Source organism: Chelonia mydas, chromosome 1 (assembly GCF_015237465.2).
Source record: "Chelonia mydas isolate rCheMyd1 chromosome 1, rCheMyd1.pri.v2, whole genome shotgun sequence".
NCBI classification, from domain to species: Eukaryota; Metazoa; Chordata; order Testudines; family Cheloniidae; genus Chelonia; species Chelonia mydas.
The window spans coordinates 220,151,632-220,174,418 of NC_057849.1; the positions used below are offsets into that span (position 1 = coordinate 220,151,632).

Sequence of the window (22,787 nt, forward strand, 5' to 3'; positions counted from 1 at the left end):
GCTGCTCTAAATTTCACCTTGGGACTACTGGATCCCCACTCAGGCCAATGATCGGGGAGCATAAAGGTGGCTTAAAGCCACCTTCCACCCACCCCAACAATCCAAGTCATGCCACAAGCAAAGCTCAGCCAGACCCAGGGTTGTTATCTCCCTATCTTATTCTTCCAAAACATCAGATTTATGTTTTAAATGATTGAAGCAATTTTTTATATACATTCATTTATTTCAAAATATGCACAAGCTGATAAGTGCACTGTAGCTGCTCATTTCATCCTGCCTATGTGGCAAGGTACCTTCTCGGTCTCACCAGCCTCAGCTGTTTTTAGCTTTGGTGGGAAAGGCTTGGGTAAAACAGTCCTTCTAGGATGCACAGAGTCAGTCTGCTCCTTCTCTCAGCCAGTCTTTTGGGCTTGTTTTTCTTCCCTTCTGGGAGGGAATGCAGCCTTCCCTCCTCGTGAGGCTCGCTGTCTTGCTGCTCCTCACCTACTAGCAGCTTGGCTCCTCCTCTCTCTCTTCCCCACCTCTTCTCCCAACACAGGAGGGTTTAAAAAGGACTCAGGCAACCCTTAGATGGAATCAGCTGATGCTAATTGACCTCAGGTAACTCCCTCTGGGATGATCCTAATTAATTCTCTGGTAACCCCTTCACAACTCAACCTGATTGACCTGTAGCTACCCCTCCTCAGTTGATAGGGAGGAGAGCCTTTTAACCTTCTGAGACTGTTTTCTACCCACCGAGCCCTCCTTGCAGATGTCTGTCCTGAGTTTATCACACCTGCTAATGCCTCTTGGAAGCTTTAGTAGCATCTTTTCATTAATAAAACTATTATTTATTCCATACCTTCTAGACAAGAGACAATGAGGTAATTGTCTTGGACATTCTGCTAGTTGAAATTAACCAGAATGTAAGCAACACAGAAATGAGACAAAATTGTGGAAAGGAAAAGATGAGTAGGACACTGCACACTGCTAAACTTCATCTGGGTATGTAAACAAAAATCATAGTTTTTAAGAAAAAAATATGACTTCTCACTGCCCATCTAATAATTCCATTACAAGACATCAACATGTCAAAATAGCTCCGGATTCCTTTGCACTGAAAAATAGGTTATTCTTAAATATAGTCTGTGTGTGTCCTTCCCTGGCAGTTAGCAATTACATGTTGCCATTTTAAACTCTAGTTTAGACCCAAATATTATACCCAAGGCTTTCAAGGGATACACGTTCAGTATGAACTGTTAGAGACACTTCTAAACTGCAGGATTACTTGACACACAGCTTTTTATTGATTTTTTTTGTTTGTTTATAAAGAGAAGTAAGGGGGGGAAGCTAATATGATATGGAGATGTTCACAGGAAGATCACTAGATTGAATTCAGCTCAGGTGAAATTCATTGGTCTATCTCAAATTAGGTATTAAGTTCTGCCCAATTTCAAGTTCAAAAGGGAAAACAACACAAAAACCATCACCATCCTTGCTAGTCATTTACACTGAGAAGACAAGGGTTGACTGAGCATGGAGATTTAACTTCCCCTCACCTTTTGAAGTTGTCCCTCCAACATGAGACTGTTTCAGATGGTAATCCAAGAGAGTCACATACACACAGAGGAATTGGAATGACAATAAAGAACCCTGTGCTTTCAGAGGAGATAAGAGATATATACCCAACAATGCTTTCTGGGATCTCTCCACCAGAAAGGAATGGAGCCTCCTATGGGCAACTCTGTTCACTCTCACTAGGGACCACAACTGAACCAACATCTCATGACCCATAGTAATGAAAGCAGCTGATCGAGATAACATCATCAGATATGGACCCCTGATCATCAGCCATCACCAGGAAGAGATCATCTACTGACGCAACATGCAGAGCAGACTCTCTGTGTCAATACCGTGGTTATAACCCTGATTTTCAAGGGCCAAGGAAGTCCTAGGCATCTATATATGGAAAGAATTGTCACAACCCTTTAAATACTCTTAACCACCAAAGGCACATTAAATACAGGCCAATGGTTGCATAGACTGCTTGTATCAAGAGATGGATTTTTGCACTGATGCCAGACACATCCTCCCTTTAAAGCAATATCACCCTTTTCTCTGAAAAGGGGTAATCGTTAAACTGTACCAGCAAAGGAGCCAGGACCATTGGTCCAGCGTGAAAGGAGTCAAAGGAGCCAGGACCATTGGTCCATCCCCAAACCAGCCAGCTTTGCAACAGGGAGTTTCATGCGGAGAGAGGGCTCCACCCTCCACCTGCTCCCGCTGAGAAACCCCAGGCCACTTGCCCCTCAGGCGCAGTTTTTGCTCGGGTAGTCACTGTGGGGCTGGGAGACGGCGGCGGTGTAATGGGTGCTGAAGTTGGTGCTCTTCTCGGGACAGGTGCAGTAGAGGAGGCCACACCCCAGAACCAGCAGGGCCACGGCAGCTAGGGTGACCAGATGTCCCGATTTTATAGGGAGAGTCCCGATTTTGGGGGCTTTTTCTTATATAGGCACCTATTACCCCCCACCCCATCCCGATTTTTCACACTTTATCTGGCCACCCAAGCGGCAGCCCAGCCGACGTAGAGGGAGGCCCCCAGCTTCCTCTTATGAGCTTCGGACACCAGCGGGTTGTAGAAGTCCTGGATGATGGTGTTGGATGACCAGCAGACGGGGATGAGGCAGGGGATGCTGGAGACGCAAAGATGGCTCTGGAGACAATCATGATACGTGCCTTGGAGCCTTCGTCCTCCATGCAGTTGGTGCACTTGGTGCCCACAACACTCACCAGCAACGCCAGCAAGGACAGCAGCACTGAGATGACCATGAGGGCGTGGGCGGCCTGCAGGTCTTGGGGCAGCACCAGCCTGGAGTTGTCGACCTTGCACTGCATCTGGCCTGTGCTCTGCACGATGCAGTTCATCCACAGCCCCTCCCAGATGATCTGCTCCACCATGATGTTGTTGCCGATGAAGGCCATCAGCTTCCACATGGGCAGGGTGCAGGAGGTGATGGAGCCCAGCCATCCCAGCACTGAGAGCACCATGCCCAAGATCAATAACAGGCAGCCTGCCCAAGTCCCCTATCACTACCAAGTCCTGTGTTTTGGATGATTTTGTTAGTTGTTCTAAAAAAGTTTCATCCACCTCCTCTTCCTGATTGCATGGTCTATAGTAGACCCCTATCATGACATCACCCTTGCTTTTTACCCCTTTTATCCTTAACCAGAGATTTTCTACAGGTCTGCCACCCACTTCCATCTCAACCTCAGTCCGAGTGTGTACATCATTGACATACAAAGCAACACCTCCCCCTTGTTTCTCTGCCTGTCGCTCCTGAACAAGCTGTACCCTTCTATACCAATATTCCAGTTACATGAATTATTCCCCAAATTTCTGTAATGCCAGCTATGTCATACTTGTGATTATTCACTAGTATTTCTAGTTCTTGCTGTTTATTCCACATACTTCTTGCGTTAGTATACAAACAGCTAAGATGTTTATTAGATTTCCCCTCTATAATCCCTCTTGTCTCTCCTTAGTCCATGCTGCGATTTCCCATGTCCCCCCTCCCCCCCACCCCAGATTCTGACTCTACACCCAGGTCCCCATGTTTTTTGGACTTATCTGTGAGCTTTTTGTCTCCTGCCAAATCATCCTTGTTTTATTTTGGCATCACGTTGCAATCATTTTGGTCAAAAGAGTAGCCAGTTTTAAAAATATGCAATGAGGGTTGCCATACTGAAAAAGACCAAGGTCATACAGTTCAATAGCTTGTCTTATAGTTGGTGTTTCAGAGGAAGGTGAAACAAACTCATAATGTATCCAGCCACTATTACTGCATAGGCCTAATAATGCTAATTCTCTCTGCCCCCTGCTGGTGATCAGCTGATGGACTTGCAATTTTTTATCCTAACTAGTACAACAGGTGTCATAGATTCATAGATATTTAGGTCAGAAGGGACCATTATGATCATCTAGTCTGACCTCCTGCACAACACAGGCCACAGAATTTCACCCACCCGCTCCTGTGAAAAACCTCTCACCTATGTCTGAGCTATTGAAGTCCTCAAATCGTGGTTTAAAGACTTCAAGGAGCAGAGAATCCTCCAGCAAGTGACCCGTGCCCCATGCTACAGAGGAAGGCGAAAAACCTCCAGGGCCTCTTCCAATCTGCCCTGGAGGAAAATTCCTTCCCGACCCCAAATATAGCGATCAGCTAAACCCTGAGCATATGGGCAAGATTCACCAGCCAGATACTACACAAAATTCTTTCCTGGGTAACTCAGATCCCACCCCATCTAATATCCCATCACAGGCCATTGGGCCTATTTACCATGAATATTGAATTACCAAAACCATGTTGTCCCATCATACCATCTCCTCCATAAACTTACCGAGTTTAATCTTAAAGCCAGATAGATCTTTTGCCCCCACTGCTTCCCTTGCAAGACTATTCCAAAACTTCACTCCTCTAATGGTTAGAAACCTTCGTCTAACTTCAAGTCTAAACTTCCTGGTGGCCAGTTTATATCCATTTATTCTTGTGTCCACATTGGTACTGAGCTTAAATAATTTCTCTCCCTCTCCGGTATTTATCCCTCTGATCTATTTATAGAGAGCAATCATATCTCCCCTCAGCCTTCTTTTAGTCATTGTTAGTCATGGGAGCAAATCTCTTTTCAGATGTATTAGTCTTAATATTGTTTGGCAATGTAAAGGTTAATTATATTCTACATCTAAAATATCTCCTTATAGCTATTGTAAATACCTTGTGGGGTGGGTTTTTGTTTTTTGGGGGTTTTTTTGAGTTTCCTCTTGTTCTCATAATAACCCACTGCTCCCTCCCCTCACATGTTTCTGATCTTGGTCTTGATGCTGTAGCCAGTTCTGCTTCTGCTTCTGCCCATTAGTGAGTAGGAGATGGGAGGTGATTTTACTGCTGCGGACAGCACTGGTGACACTAATACTGGAATACTGTGTACAGTTCTGCTGTCCAGATTTTTAAACAGAAAGTTAAAAAACTGGAGAGGTGCAAGAAGAGTCACAAAAATGATTTAAGGGCTGAAGTAAATGCCAAGAACCAATGGCTGGAAGTTAAAGCCAGACAAATTCAATTTAGAAATAAGGCACAAATTTTAACAGTGGTCATGGAACAAACCGCCAAGGAAAGTGGTGATTATCCATCTCTGAGTCTTCAAATCAAGACTAGATGCCTTTCTGGAAGACAAGTTATTGGGCTCAATTCAGGGATAACCGGGTGAAATGCAATGGCCTGTGTTATACAAAAGATCAAACTAGATGATCTAATGGTCCCTTCTAGCTTTAGATTGATAGATTTTATGAACTGAAATAAGGGTGATGCAAAATATTTTTTGGAAGTTTTCCTGCTCCCATGAGCCTCCACTCTCCACTAGTCTCTGCGAGATTACAGTTTAGTTGGGAAAGTGGAATCAGTCTGAAAAGGGAGAGATGAAGCACACAGTCCTACACATTCCCATACACATATCCATTACAAACAAAATATTAGAATACTTATGAAGTGTTAAGGCAAGCTTAGGGCTTATCCAAAGCCCACTGAAGCTAATGAGTGTCTTTCCATTCACTTCAATGAGTTTTGATTCAGGCCCTGAGTGCACAGTGGAAAAGCATGCACTGAACATTTAGATTGATTGAAGCGCCATATTGATTCTGACAATCACTACATATGAATAAAAACATAGTAACAATTACTCCTTCTTAAAAATTAGAGATGTGAGCAGTCGGTCTCTCTCTCTTGGGACACCCTACAGAGTATACAGTTTGGAATACCACAGAGCCATTTAGCTAGAGAGTAATCAGTTACAGCCATCTATCATATTGCAAATAAAATGATTCAAAGAAAAAAGTTCCAAACAGGCACCTTTGGGCATTTCACTCATCCCAAGCAATCCCTTAGCTATTGCTGCACAACACAGAACATAGCTGACTTCTGAGAGCCATTCACAGGCAACCACTTTTGAATAGATGTCTTTGCTTTGCTATTTTTTTCTCTGTTTTTAAAGGGAAGAGCCATTGTTTCCTATGGGTGTTTAGTGCCAGCTTCAAATAAACTGTCTTATTTATTGTAAGCACCGTTTTTCCCCAGTAACATTGATTTTTTTTTGTCCAGTGAAATTATAAATATTTTCAGCTTAAATATAAATAATACTGTGAATGAGCTGTCTGATTATTCTAAAAATAGTTTCTCTGTTCTAAACCATTCCCTGGATTGAGAAAGAGAGAAATAAAGAAAGTAAGAAAGAAACTGTGTCTGTCTGTCTGCAGGAGACAGGGCACCTCAGCTGTGTTGCTTGCCTTTGTTTGAGAGAAGAGGGTTATTTCTGAGATACCAGTGGCTTATCTGGAAGTGTATTTACCATACTTCAGCACGTCTCTCTTCAGAATGTGGTTCAGAAGTCACTAAAGAAAACCACACACTGTTAAGACTAAACATTCTTGAGTAAGCTTCAGTTATGGCAAGTTCAACTGCAGAGGCTGTGGAGAGTGCTGTTACTGACATTTTCCAAATAAAGAAAGCAAACAAGTTACTTCAGGAAGAAAATCACATCTGTATGATTTATAATAGTGGGAGTTAGTCTATCAAGGCAGGATGAACCCAGTGAACCAGGAGTAACAGGCCACCCATAGACTTCAGCTTTGCCTCCAATGCCTTAGCTCATTCTACCTGGTCCATAACAACTGGTGTGGACCGGCTTTTTTAGTACTGTGCAGGCTTCCAGCAATGCATCAGCCAGGTCTCTGAGTTTCAATATGGGTTCATATTAATAGGGAAAAATATAGGGATCCTATTTACAGCCTTCTGGCAGCAGGTCGGTAGAAAAAAAACCCCACCCCTCCAAAATCAATGTTTGCTTTACTGAGGGCCTCCTTAGGTGTACATTGGAAACAATTCCGTCTGTCTGCCACAGTTAAGTCACCCTGCAGCCTGGTGTGCCAGCCAGTAGTAGACAGCGGTCCAGAATCAACAGATTGCTGCTGTTGAGCAGTACCAGACCACATGGCCAAAAAGGGATGGAAAATGTTAAATGTGACACAGCACCTGATGAATGATGATAATGAACAAAAAGCATAATGGGGGCAAACGGGCATCTCAGCTCCTTTTCTTCCAAATTGTGACACGGCATAGCCGCTGGCACCACTAATGTAAGGGCTATTTTTAGCAGTCTGGACTCCTCCTATCTAGTATAAGCCAACCCCCAACTTTCTTCTTTCCACCATTGACTCCCAGCTCAAAGGAGTGCACATTATTTACATCATGGGCCTGATTCTCCACTGCCTTGCACTTTGTGTAGTCACACTGGAGGTCTCACTTTATATCCACTTGACACACTAGCATGTGAGGTGGTGAGAAACCAGGCTCTGTGCACTTGATCATAGAACATATGGATATGCAGCTTTCTCGCTATCACTCCTACTTTTGTGCATGCCTGGACACATGCACGTAAGTATTTTACTACTAGGTTCCTCCAAGTTCAATGATTTTTGTTTTACTACAGAGATTTCTCTTGAAATTCTTATTAAAAATCAAATCACTCGATTTCTCCAGCTCACTTCATGCTAACTGATGAGACTCAAAACTTCCATATTCCAAATCCATTCCATTCTATATGCTAATAGATGAGCACTGTTCCAGGCCGCCACTGGAACATTTGTGCTTCATTAATTTTTGGTGATCACCATGCCTCGCCTAGTGTTATACCAGGAAGATATCTGAAAGCCAAGTGAATTTAACCACTTGAGAGTGCCATAACCTTCCACTACTGCATGGTCTGAGGTGCTATTCGGAACTAGAAATTATACATACAAATACAGAGCAATTGGATCTGCACAGGTGCAGGGCAATGTAGACTGGAGTACAGCACCAGCAAGCTCCAGTTGTTCCTGGAAGCTATTTCTTGAAAACAAAAGAAAAGAAAAGCTTACATACTCCCTAAAAGCATTTGCCGCCAATCCTATGACCACATCTGTGGTGGGCAGACCTTTCAGCCCTATTGAAGTCAATGGGACCCCAGATGGGTGCAAGGTTCACCCACAGAGATCTGATTGCCGTGTACCACCAAAGCACAATTCCTACAGCACAGATGTGCTGTGTTGCTTACTATCAGTCTACTAGGCTGCAAATGGTTATTGCGTCCTTTGCTCAACACCTGCAGTGCACAGAACCATTGACTACCCCAGCCCAGTCTTCTGCTAGAGCTGCTACTCAAAAACAACACGCACTTTGGGGTTTGACCTTCTATACGCTTGCCAGTTCTTCCAGGGCTTTGTTTACACACTTGGCACTCACGTCAATGAGCCACACTGAAGCAAGCCGTTAAAGTGTTCTTTCTCCTGAAAAATATTAGAGGGCTTTGTTGCAACTCTTCAGAATACTATCTCACCACTCACCATACCCAACCTGCTCACTAAAAATAATCAGTGCATTGTAATCTGGATTTCTCAGGTAGTGATTCTATCCCTTCCAGAGTGTGAAATGGGTTTTTCCACATAATTTACTGTTTTTCTATAATTCACGAAACCTCTTTTTGCCGTGCATAAATGGTCACCTCTTGTTTATACATCGCTATGGCGCATAACTCCTAATGGACCAAAAAAAAAAAAAAGGGACAAAGCTTACATTTACTCACTACATCTACATATGGTGTACAAAAAAATAATATCCTGCTGCCCCCATCCCCTGCCAAAATTTTGATGGGGGGAAAAGGTTTTCTTAAAAGGTTTATGTGTTTATACCTGTCTTAATGATACTCATTATCAAGTTATTTCACTCCACACTCATTTGGTATGACTATGAATAAACCCAAACAGACGATAGAGAAGGAGGAGTGTTGCAAGCATACTATTCATGCGGGTGGCAGCCTTAAAAACTCCATTTTGTTTACTTCTCTGGCGGACAGCCTGAAAATGCTGCTTATCAATAGTATTTGACTGAGTAAGCACCACAGTGTGTTCTCAAAACACCATTTCAACCTCAAAACACTCTTGTGAGGTACAGTGGATAATTTATGCATTTTTTACACATAGGTAAACTGAGTCACAAAATGGTTTGAAGCAGCCACACATTGACTCACTGGCAGAGTGACGCTGGAACAAAACCTCAGGCTCCTGGAACTCTAATCCCCCTGCATTAGACAGCACAGTCTCCCAGTTACATTACGTGGTTAGCTGAATGCCATAAAGCCTCTGATGTAAATATACACATTCTTCCTGTCGTTAAACGTGTGGGTACCTTGTGAGTAGCTGTGACACTGGATTAGAATCAACAGTATTATTTATGGTTGAGATGATTTCGCCATGGCAATCCAAAAAGGGAAAAAGAAGCTAGCAGTGCATATTTAGGAACATAAGAATTGCCATACTGGATCAGACCCAAGATCCATCTAGTCCAATATCCTGTGTCTGACAGTGGCCAGAAACAGATGCAAAAGAAAATAAAAATAAAAATATAACCTCTGTTGAAGAGACTACATAAGCACACTAACCTCTTCTCCACCACAACCCCAAGGGACATTAGGTCATAAGACTGAGGCAAAGTCAGGAGGGTTTTAATCAAATATAGACACCAATCAAAATGGAAGCCAGAAATCTGAGTTTTTTGGGTGGATGTGAAGGAGGAAAACAACAATGCAGAGTTTAATCCCATGATCCAAATACACCTCCAGGTAATGGTTATGAGGGAGATTCAAAACAAGAAGCAATTCTGGATGGCAGAAATATAGCAATCGTAGCTGGGCCAGAATACCTAGAGAGGAGTTTGTGAGATTTTGATCCCATCAATCCTGAACTAGAATCTTAAACTTGATTCAGGCCAGAACTAGAGCTGGTCCGGAAACCGTATATCTTTCCATGGAAAATTTAAACTATTTGTCCAAAAAAAAAAAAAAGATTTTCAACCTAAAACTAAAAGTTTTCAGCCAAAAAGTTTTCAATGAAAACTCAACATTTTCCCTGGAGAGCACACACTTTTTACAAAGTAATTTATTTAATTGACACCTCAGTTTTCTATCCAAAAGCAATTCTAATCAGCCTTACTCTTAACCCAAATCCTGAACAATAGACTGGATGAACACAGACCCAAACCCTGCCTCCTCAGCCAATTTCTAATAAATTAACATTATAGAGGTGACAGATGCATGTAGAACATCATGGAATCATTAAAAGAAGCCTTGGAAATCAATTCCTTTTCAATCTTATTTGAATGACTTCTCTCTTCCCATTTAATAAAATGGAACCATCTTCTGCTGGTGAAAGTGACTGTTACAAAGAAGCTCATCTTTTTGGTCTCTCTGTTCCCTCTCCACCCGAGTGACTACTATGATCTCTTTCTGATCTGCCTCAGAATTTCCCCTTGCTGACCATGACCACCATTTTGTTTTCTTTTATCCCACTTTCCCACTCATCTCACCTTTTGTAATCTCCAATCAACCTTTCTTACTTCATCAGTTCTCCCCTGCCACACACTGCTTTAGGCTGGAGGCAGCTAATTAGAGAGAAGCTCACCTGCAGGGGACAGGCGGGGCTTTTCCAAAACACAGGAAATTGGAAGCAGAGAAGGTGGCAGGCAGAAGTCTGCAGTCACTCCCTGGGAGAAGGGAGGAGTGTTTGGGTGGCTGCAAAGATGAGTTGCCTAAAGTTACTCCCCGGGAGGAGGCAGTGAAGAGACTGGCAACCCCAGAGAAGTGGGGAGGGCCAGGAGGTATGGAAGTGGCTCAGGGAAAGGCAGCAAGGTGCAGGAGCCTTTGGGCCTTGGCTGCTGTGTAGAGGGTCCCTGAGCTGGAACCTGGAGTAAAGGTGGATCTGGGTTTTCCTGCCAGCCACTGCTGGAGTGGCCCTGTGAGGCAGTGAAGCAGAAGATCGACTCAGATTGCTGGAAAGCAGGAACCTTGATACACTTCCCCCAGAAGGGGAAACCACAACAGTGACCTAGCCACCTGAGTTACGAAGAGGCCGCTGCAGTTCCCAGAGTGAGAGAAGGGCTGCAGAGGAGAAACTGAGAGGATGTAACCACTGGAAGGGGCATTGGCCTGACCAAGCTAATCCCCAGAACTGCCAGGAGGTAGTGCCGTCCAGCGGTGAGTAGAGCAACCCCACCACAGAAGTCCATGAGCTAATCTCACTTCCTCCATATTAAATGCATTTTTTCATCACTTGGCTCTCTCTCTTTCCATTTCTAAACAACTTTATTTCTCTTCGTTTATTTAGTCTTATGCTTCCAATGCCTGCGGACTGTAACAACGTTATGACACAAAGGACTACTAGTAAGAAACTGACATTAATTTTCTGGCCCAACCCACATGACTGGGATCAGTATCCACTGAAACATGCTCAGGCATCGTCTCCCTAATTTCAATGGTAAAAGGTCACTAATCAGTTCATATGCACTTACAGTGATGACATTTCCAGCTCCAGTATCTGTCTGGAAATTCACTTTGTTTCTGTATCACCAGCAGTGGTTTTTGCCCTCCACCTCTATGTTCATTAAATGTACTTCTCTGGATTTTGTCATGACAGCAGTCCAACTGCAAAATGGTTGCTTTCACTGAAAGCATGACAGTGCATATCTTGGGCTGGCCAACTTTTGCATAGTCTTGGTATTACCTCCACTTCTATTGCAAAATCTGGACTCTGCAGTTTGTTTACCTTTGTATTCTACTTTTGTACCCCAGTGCACATTTTTAATTGGATACACTTCATTTCTTTCATTACATGATAGCACTTTCATTTGGGAAGCACAGTTTTCACTTGCCCTGCTAATATCTACAGCTGTCTGTGAAGTCAAGCCCATATCAGGCAACAACCTGATTTTTGTCTTGGTTACCAATTACATCATACACAAATGATTCAGGAGTCCATCTGACAGCTGTTCAAATTCACATGGCTTAGCTTTATCACATAGGCCTGAAACAAATGGTCAATGGTCTCACCTGGCAGCTAGTTTCATGTGAAGAAATTGTCCCTTTCCCAAGAGAAAGTCTTTGTGACTCTCTGTATTCTTCACTTTTCTGAATGGATTGGTCTAGTAGTTTGCAGTCCCCTTCGTGTTCCTACTGGAATATATTGTAGATATCCAACACCACTGGGCCTGCCACTTGTATCATTGTGGAAGGTTTCACCGCCTATGGTTTCTCTGCAATGCCACTTGCTTAAGGGAACATTTGAAAGCAGAGCTGAGCTTTCAGACTCTCAAAGGGCAAGACAAATGTTTGGGGTTTTTTAGTGTTGTAAATTGTATTTTATTTTACCATTAGGAATAACATTCATGGTGTTGGAGTAAATGATCTCCATGGTTAGCAACATTCTCAATTTTGCTTCAGTATTTCATTGAACAGCATTTCTTAATTTGGAATATTTCAGCCAGTCAAAGTGCAGAGTTGTATAGTTACTGATACATAACTGACTAGATTTTTCCCCTTTTCCATTGATTTCCTCACAGATCTTTTTTTGATTGTAGGGGCCTGTTTTGCATAATCACTAAATAGTTATTTATTGTTAGATGCACAGTCTGGGAATCCCTGTACTCTGTTTGGCTAAAACTGGACATCAGCCCACAAAAGCACAGCAGTCTAGATGTAGCATCTATTTCCATGCAAGTAAATTGTTACATCTATGTAATCATACTGTGAGTATGCAAAACTTTCTACTCTGGTCACTCTACTCTGGTTGGTTCCTTGAATTTTGCCAGCAATCAATATTGCCTCAGTGCCTCTTCAGCTGAGATAGAAGAAAATGTATATGAGACAGAAAGCGGGGAAGCAATGAAAATGGGTCTGTGAAATTTCTGAAAGGGAAAATTATTTTAAAAAAAGCAGAAGAGCGGGATGCTTCTCTTATTTCAAAAGATTTCTCTCCTTTATACTCTCTTCTCCCTAAAATAATGCTCAGATCTTTTGACCAAATTCTGATGACCTTACTGAAACCAAATAGCACCTTAATCCACAAGAGCAGATCAGTGAATCAGAACTGCTCCATTGTAAACACAAGTATGTTACAGCTGTTCTGGGGAGACTAGCCATGCTGGCCTGTTGAGAGGGAACAGGAGGCGGCAAAGGGTATAACAGATAGGAATGGAATGAAATGGTGGAAAAGAAGAAAGGGAGATGACAGAAAGAGAGGAAAGAATGGCCCAAAACAGACTGTTTTTATAAACAATTTATCTTTCAGCGGTTTGACAGCCCAGAAAAATGATTACTGTGTATATTTATAATCTGTGAATAGGACTGGATCCTCATGTTTTCATACTATCACTGTTTATGGCCTTGATAAGGAAAGCTGCTCCATGCATGAGGACTCCTACACCTGAAGTCAGTGGGGCTCTGGGTTCTGTCCACATGGAACAACTTGTAGGACTGGGGCCTACAGTGGTTGTTGAAAGACAGTGGCATCCCTACTAACGTATGTCACATCCACATTAACCTCTTGAGTGATCCTACAGTATAGCTTCCATTTCACAAAAACACGTGGGTGGCCCTGAAGTTCAGCATATCATCCTTAGTCCAGAGGAAACCCTGGATATGCTCCACCTTCCCATAACACAGCTGTCTACCACCCTAATCAACTACTCACCATGTTAATGACCACTATTAAGTGTTAATTAATGATGTGTGTTTGATGTTTAATCTTTGTTCATGATTAGATTTGCAAGTATATCTGCAGTCTGCATAATCTAAAGAAATAGCAAAACGGCATTTCTCTGTTGAACCCAAATGCCAAGTGCTCTGCTAAGGTCATTAGAAATCTCATGTTAACTAATCCTGCCAAATTTTACAAGACAGTTACCACAAATATTTTCTTCTCTGTTTGGTCATATCATCTCTAGACATTTCTCTTGTGTTTTGATGTGAAGTACAAATATGTAAGGCTTGGACTTCCTACTGTGAAGAATCCCTTCCATAAACAGGATCGTCAATAATATTTGGGCACTCTGTGTGCAGTACTTGTTTTCCACATTTTTGTCTTATCTGTGTCTGAGCTGTCTAATCACTGGCCACTTCACTATTCAAGAGGTCTGCGTCTTCAAATTATCTGAAAGATGGGGAAAAATGATTAATAGAGGATTGCCTGGTTTTTACAGGAACTGGTGAGACTTGTGCACTCTGTTTAAAGGCAGGGGTGACTGCACTTCTTGATACATGGGCTGCCCAGTGAATCCAGAAGTATCAGTAAATCACTTCCAGTTAAGATTACAGAGATTTACACTTGAAACAGGACTAAAATCCCTCTGTTTCCCAGCTGTATCATGGTGCAGTGGAGTGCATGTGTGAGAAAGAGGCACACACTCCTGAATAATGCTAAAAACCATCAATCTCTTCAAGAAGTTAAAGCTCCGAAAGCAGGAAAATCTGCACCTCAAGCTTCACTTTGCACTCACATCAATCAGAAGTAACTTCACAGCTAGTAACATCAGTGTAAGCTCAGAAGTAAGTCACTGGAAGCCAATACCAAGGTAAAACTGGCATGAGATCAGAACCAAGTTCTTATTCTCTGTGGGCCAATTCCTTGTTCCACTGAAGTTAATAGCATAGTGACACAGGCAGACAGCCCTAACTTTCTGCAGTGTGCCATTCTCTGTCAGATGAGCCACTGATCCAAGCCAGTCTTTCGAGGATGATTTTATCAAGAGTCTTGTGCTTTTTGGTGTTTTTCTTAAAGCCCCATCTCCTGGAATCTCATGAAAATCTTTTAACAAAAAAAGTAAGTTTCCTTTCATTGTTACACATGAAAACATGAATCCAAAAGGTTCAAATACCAGAAGGCAAAAAGAAGCAGCCCACAGTTATTAAATCTCGTGATTTTTTTTAGGCCAATTTCATTATTTTGGAATGCCTGGGGTTGGTAATACTGCCAACCTTATAGAGAGGGCATTAGTATGATGGAGGCATACCAAAAGATAGCAAGGGCATCCCAGACTGAAGAGATGGGCAAAAACACAGTAGGGAAGGAGACAGGTATTATTTGGACTTGAAGTACCAATAGTAATTAAAGAGAAGAAGGGAAGTGAATTCACTAATAATGCAGAATGAGAGAAGGGGAGGGAACTAATAATGTGGCAGTTCTTTCAGGTTTTAACTTGAAAAAAAAACCTTTCCTTTTAATTTCTTTTTACATTCACAGTGTTTTCTATTGCAGAATTGCGTTACATTTGTCATATTTTAATGGGATTTTATACCTGAATTTTCCCACTTCTTCTTGCTAATCAACTGTAAAAATGTCACAAGAATGAATGGAGAGAATGATTTTTATACCGCCGACAGCTCAAGGCTGAATGACAGATGGTACCTTGCCTGTCTGATATGACTTCTCTATGCTAGATAAAAATGCTTGCAGTTAGTGTTTGGTGGTCTGGACGCTATTCTGTGGGATTTGAAGTGATGCTGTGTAACACTTAACTTGCCTGGAAATAAGTGCTAGTTCTGTCTTCATAGTAATGAAGATATTCTAATCCAAACAGCATTGAAGGAAAATGCACTGAGTTCTTATGCAATTCTTATGCAAGTACTCAATCAAACTTCTCCAATGAAATCATTATTGGTGTTTGCTTGTAGGTGCATTTCTTGCTCTCCTTAGTATGACACGGGTGTTCAGAATTGGAGAGGCGCCTGAAATGCTGAAATCAAGAGGAAAGAGAGGTCACAAACCAGAGCACAATTCAGATTGTAGCTTATCAGTACATCGTGAGATTATCTACAGACCCTCCAGGCTGCTTCTCCAGCTGTCTATGATACCACTTGGACCCTCTGGCTCAGCTACTCCTTCCTCTTCTACCTGAATCCTCCCCTACCACCACACCACCTTCGCCTGACACAGAGAAATGCATTCACCCAGACTCTCATCAGCCATTCCCAATGGATCTCACTCAGAGCTGCAAGAACCATCCAAGGCAGAGCAAAGACAAAGTGAGACTGTCATGTGCCAGAGGGAACTACTAAAATTACAGCCTGTCCCCCATACAGTGGAGCTTTTCCCACAGCCCTGAGGGAATGGAACCAGCTAATGAGCTCCATAATAGAGAGCGACTGACCAGGCAGGTTTCCAGAGGCCACGATGCTGATATTGCTTGAGAGGGATTCCTGTTGGAACAGCTGCTGGGATTCCCCTTATGTATTGTGCAGACGCCTTGAACCCAACCCTTAATAAGTCAGGAAATCATAATTCAAAGAGGTAAGGGGATCATTTGTGATGCTGGATGGAGAAGGGCAGAACGCTGAGGAAAGGCCTCAGTGGAATTTGTGGAAGAAAATCAAAGTCTGTTTCCTTAACTGATGGGAATGGCTACAGCCTTCATCACTGGATACTTGCCAGCCACCAGGAAGTGTGAGCTCTGGCAGGAACTCTTGTGCTTTGGGGGCCTCAGAATTATTGTGAGCTTTGGATCCCAGAACAAAGTTCTTTCCTGATGCAGCTTGATCAAGTTAAGGCAGCTCCACAGAAATGTATCCTGTGTGGGGAAAGGGAAAAGGAGAAGACAGATGAGACTACAATGGGTATGAAGCCATTGTACAGTGAAATCGCCTGCAAGTGCGGATGAGGATTGGGCCGTTATCCTTTATATTCCCTGGGCTTGAGATGGGGGCTGCACTGTACTACACCTCGAACACCATCCAGTTCAACTAATGGGGATGGACCGATTTCTCTCTCAAGTTACCCCAGAACTTGATAATGGAACTGCCCTTTACCCTTCATACCCTCCCCCTCTGCAGGGTACATGCAGCCACACAACAGATACTTTTTACTACAGAACATTTCCTAGGAGAGTGCAGGAAAACAAGGTTATTCCCATTGCCCATCACATCAGTGCTTGGGAAGGAAGATATTCTATTACACCTCAAATATCCTCCAGAACAGGGGATGGGGACACACCGAATTACCCTTGAGGTTAACCCTAAGGCTGATCCCAAGCCCTGGAAACTGGGCTGCGCTGTATCGACCTTCCCTCCCACTCAGCTCAATATCAACACACAGGCCTGATGAAGAAGGAAACCTTCACAGGCCACTTACCAGGTGCAACACTTGTATGTTGTAAGGACACAATGACACTGTTGATGCCAGGAGTCCTCAGGATGTGGCTCATCCTCTGTTGCGATTTTCCTACAAATATGCAAAACAAAGGACATGTATGCACACTTTGAGTTGGGGGCATGATTCCAAGCTTGAGGAGACACACCCATGCTAGCTCCAACTGAGCTAGGGCACTGAAAATAGAGCATAACTGCAGCAGTGTGCATGGTGGGAGGGGCTAGTCACCCTGAGTACGTGTCTGTGGTCTCAGCGGTACGTACCTGGGGTGGCTAGCACCTCCCACCCCACACGCTGCTGCAGCTACATTCTATTTTTGGTGCTCTAGCTCGATGAGAGCTAATGTGTGTATGTCTCCTCGAGCTGAAAATCACACCCCCAGATTGAGGTGCAGATGTGCCTACACAGATACCAGGTAGGGATCCCACAAATTGACACAGTTGGAAATGTATGGCCCAAATATGATCAATCTCCAGTCAGGAAGAAAGAGAGACCAGCAGGCCCATTCCTAAGGTGTCAACACCTCTCAGGTCAGGCTGGGGAAGCAGAACCCTGATGGGCCACTGAGTATCTCCAGTCCGGTCTTCCATTTGTGGAGGCAGCGTCATAAAGCCTTGGGCCTGGTCTCTAGCATCCCTTCACTGCTTTGAAAGTAAGCCACAAGAATTTACTCATCACACAAGCCGCACTGTGAGGACTGGGGAGCTGTATTGTGTCTCCAGCTCTGAGAAGGAAATACCTCAGGGAGAGAGGGTGAGGTTGCTTTCTTCATTTTCCAAGAAACCCCTCCCCAGGCCCAGTCAGTTCCCTTGGTACTGGTGAAATAACAAGAATTGGGGGACTTACTCCCAACTGCCATGGAGTGCTCCTCTTCCCGGTACAAGAGAAATATCGGGAGTCTGCGACATATGGCAATATGCCCAGGTAGGGCCTGAGCTTCCCAGCGCAGTCCTAGGGTCTCTGACTTTGCCATTGTTTCTCAGATCACTAATTGCAACATAAAGCAGAGCCTGATAGTCTGAAACAAAGTAGGGGGCTGGTCACAGACTAGAGCACAGATTACATTGGATCCTTTTGAAACCCAGAGAAATCAAGCCTTTTGCCTTCCCCACCTCCTCCTCCCTCTCCCACGCAAGGAAGCCTCTTCATCCCTGCCATAACCAAGACATTTCGCTATGCTCTGCCAGTGCCCATTCCCCCTGAGACAGCCCTGACATTCTCCGCTTCCTCCCCATCTGCTCCTAGTCTCACTCTCCTCAGTTCTCACACCTCTGCATTCCAGTCAGGCTGCTGCTCCACCTTCATGCTGCCCCGGGGCCAGCAGTGGAAGCATATGGGCACAAAGGAGAGTCTCCCTGCTCTCAGTTCCTGCAGCTGGCACCACAGGAACTCCTGGCGGACGGAAGGAGTGACTGCCATGAAAGTCCGGCTCAGGCACTGCAGCTCAGGGATGGAGAATGGAGCATGCTCAGCAATTCCATGGGGGAGACGTGCTGAAACTCAAAGATAACAGGCTGAGGGAAACTCAGCCATGGGTGTTTAACATTAAACTATTAAGTCCATATTGAAGCACCTATTTGTATATAAGTGTCCTGGTTTTCAAGAGAGCTGAGCATCCATCAACTCCTGTTCAAGTCACATGGATCCTGCACATATTGTCTAGAAGAAATACAGATAAGACATCCTAAGCTACATAACTAAATAAAATGCTAATCAGGCAAAGAAGGTCATTAAAAAAGGCAGGAGGTATGGGCGGAGGGAGGGGGGACCTCACAGGCCTAGACCAATATCTGTAGAGAATAGCTCTAAAAATGTTTCCAATAGCTTTTTAAAGTGATGAAGGGTGGGCCCAAGCGGATGGACTTCCATGCCATAGGGGCCATCACAGCAAAGGATCGCTCACCCATCAATCTAAGCTGCAATAATGGGACCCCTAAAGGGCACGCAAGCGCATTGGAGCAGAGATTCCCAAGACTCAAGGAGGAGGTCTCAAAACAGCCACGTTCCTCCAAATTAAGAACTAGAAGAGGCCTATTAGACACAGACTGCAGGGACAATACAGAGCCTCACCCCTTGAAGGGAGCCCTGGGAGATATATCTTCCTGGACTCCCTGACTTGCCCACTATTTTTTACATGCTTGCTTTTGGGGTGTATCCTGCCCTCGCATGCTTGAGCCAGCTCAAATGGAGAAGAAGGCCCATGGCACAGGGACTGTACAAACATGGGTGAACAGCTCCTTTTCCCCTATGGGCCTGGAAGAACCTGTCCCCTAGAACATCCATCAAAGATGTGAATCTGTTTCATGTTTTTCCATCTGAGAACCCTGAGCAGTTGTTTTTGGAATTTCCTATCTGTAATTATTAATAAATAATTGCTTAGCATTCTACGGAGCTAATTAACCTAGGTTTTGAAACCAAAAAAATCCCTAAATTGAGAGGGAGGATGAAAGTCATTCTTTTGTATAATTTAGACTCATCAACCAACTCTAGGTGTTTAGGGTACCAATCTCTTTCTTAAAAGTGCATAGTGAGAAGCAACAATAGCTGTATGATAAAAAAAAATACAGAAAGTCCTATTTTATTAGCCATTTCCCCCCAGGCAGGATCATAAAAACAGTTGTTTTCACTAACGAAATAAAAAGTGATCATTTAAAGTCTTTCTGAATAGCACTTTCCCCTCAATATTATGATATGATATGAGCAGCTACTTTGACACAATATGTAAAAGGATAGTTATGGAAAATCCAATATTAATAGGCCAAGATAAAAATAAAATATGCTAAGAAATGACTAAAAGCTTGGAATGTGTCTTAGGGTATAAAGGATGAATTTTGCTCATGGTTCAAACAATCCCAATAACCCTGGGGTTCTCAAACTTCATTGCAGTGCAGTCCCCTTAGGGCAACAAATTACTACATGACCCCCGGGAGAGAGGGAGCTGGAGCCCAGCCCTGCCACCCCAGGTTGGGAGAGACGGGGGCCGGAGCCCAAGCCCCGCTGCCATGGGTAGTGGTGGAACTAGGGCTTCAGCTTCAGCCTTGGGTCCCAGGAAGTCTAATGGTGGCCCTGGCAACTCCATTAAAATGGGGTTGCGACCCACTTTGGGGTCCCACCCCACAGTTTGTGAACCGCTGCCTTAATCCTTGGGATTGGGGTGTGTGTGGTGGAACTCCATGCAATCCTTGAATAGGCTGTTGAATAGGGGAGGTTGGAGGCGCGAACAGGATGGGCGTTTGTGGTGGGAAGGACATTAACCTCACTCTGACTCCAGGCTGCAGTGTCTTTCTCTGGTTCCCCCTTTGTGATGGGGCTCTTCTCTAAAAGGTAGTCTCTGGTGCAGCCCAAAGACTCTCTTTGGAGAGAGCTATGCCAGGGAAGCGCCACTGCAGCCACAGTACTAGGAGGGCTTGAACACATGATGGCATTCTGGCCCCACTGAGGTCACTAACAAAAAACTCACATGATTTCAATAGAGCCAGCAGTCCACCCAGAGCCTCCCAATGTGGATAGCCCTGGCCCCCTGCTGATGCCTTGGGATCCATGTGGAACCCTGGGGATCTGTACAGTTTGGGAGCCAGGCCAAGAAACTGTACTGATGGGGTGCAGAAGGGGAAATCCCTCCTCTCCCAACAATATTAACAGAGAGAAATCACTGCAAGGAGAATGTTGTATAGATTTTCTCCTCCTTAGTCCCTTCCTTTGGGTTTGCCACATGAGAGGGTGATGTTGATCTTTGTTAATAATTCTGGTGATGATGCGTGAGCCAGAATAGAATCCAGCTCACTCTGTCTGAGCTCTGCAGGAGTAAAAAGCAGTAAAATATTTATGTCTTCAAAGTCAGCAGGGAACAGATCTGCTGGGTTAGATGCAGCCATTTTATTAAAAGTGATTTTTCATAGAAGAGCAACCACATTAGACAGACAGCTAGGCCATTTTTGTAATAAGAAAGAAACCTGTTCAGGTCTCCAGTTGTGCCCTATTTGAAGGAAAACAGCACCTATTTTGCTCAGCACATCAAGGAAAAGTCCACAAAGTCAGAATCAGTTCTCATCATGAGTAATCTATGAAATCTATTTTTAAGTTTTTAATTGACATTTCTGAGCCTAGTGCTGCAGGCAGCTGTAATGAAGTCATTTATGACACTGGCAGAGCCAAATGAAAAACTGTAAACCAGATTCCAACTTGCTTTAATAATGGTTAACCATCAAGAAAAGTAATATTTAAACAAAACATTTTCATTTAAAAACATTTTTTTGAACTGTTAAACTAAGCAGGTTGGAAACTGGTTTGCTACATCTCTTCTGCATGAAGATTGTGTAAATTTAAAGATAACGTTATAAATCCTGGTCGTGTTAAATCAATGGAACAAAAATTTGGCCTTAGATCTTCAACAGACAAAACAACCATTGTTTGGGTCCTTGCTAAACTGGATGTACTGTAACATTGCTAAACTGTCCCCCTAACTTACATTGTGTCATTTGAGATACTGTGGGAGAATTTGTTTAAGAAAAGTTTTACAATGTTCAGAAAAATGTACATGCCTACATATGTAATCACACCAAATGCAAGTTAATGTTGATCCTGGCTGCAGTTATTAGTGCTCTTTAGAAGCTATACATATCACTAGAGAATTGTATGATTACTTGTGCTTTGTAAACTTTCTCACCTGCTATCTCTCACATTAGTCATTGCTGATAGCACAGTTTCAGTTACATAGTGACATGGAAAGTTATTCTGTCCTTAGCCATTAGACTTTTTTGTTCCTGGGGAGATGAACTGGTCATGCATCAACTGTGACACAATATCAGGATCACTTTACCAGGCAGACATCAGGATCCATTTCTCTTTCAAGCAGATCAGGGTTTTTAAATCACATATAACTACTAAAAAAGAAGAATGTGTCCATCATCATAACATACAACTATTTTTATGTATCACGAGCAAGCTGTCCATGCAATACTCCTCCAAACAAGCTCCCAGCACCAACATTTTCAATGTCAATGGACCAAATTTAGTCTTGCTGCAATAGGATACAACTCCCATTAAAGCCAATTTGACCCATTCTGCCTCATAATCCATTGAATACACAAGAGCATTTCTGCTCTCATTTACACCTCTGTGACACTGATTAACTCAATGGGGGACACTGTGGTTTAACTAAGAGGGAGGTTTGATCCAAGAAGTTGTTTGCAGACAATGTTCAATCAGCCTATCTACAAACTTTACAGATTTGGTCATATGCAACAAACGACATATGTGTAAGAGAACCTCACAATAGTATTTGTCTGGTGAGACTGTTAATCAGGATGGGATAGATAACTAACTGCCGTACTTTATGTTTTTTCTACATGCACTTTCTATCATCATCATGCTCATTACTAGGATGGAGTTGTTCATATGGCTTGTGAAACTGGCTCCTTTTGGATGTCAATGTTTTTGAGGTTGTGAATGGGATTTCCAATCTTCTAGCAGGGAATGCTGCAGAGCTGGCATCAGTTACAGCATACTGGAGGAGCAGAAGCTTATTTCAACAAGAAAGTGCAAGCATATCCCCATTATTATTGTTAGTGAAACATTTATATTGCAATAGTGCCTGGAGGCCTCAACCAGGTGGGGGCCTGATCATGCTAGCCACGATAAAAATGACAGGTTCCTGCTCCAAAGAGCTTAACGTAGGGCCTGATCTTCAAAGGACCTCAACCCAGCCCCTCTTTTTCCCCCCTCCTCTAAATATATTTACATCCACAAAAAA

General features: G+C 43.3%; 1 pseudogene; it reads right to left on the bottom strand.

Annotated features, from left to right (window-relative positions):
- Positions 1-2,530: 2,530 nt before the first annotated feature.
- Positions 2,531-18,008, bottom strand: LOC102939641 (annotated as a pseudogene).
- Positions 18,009-22,787: the final 4,779 nt, after the last annotated feature.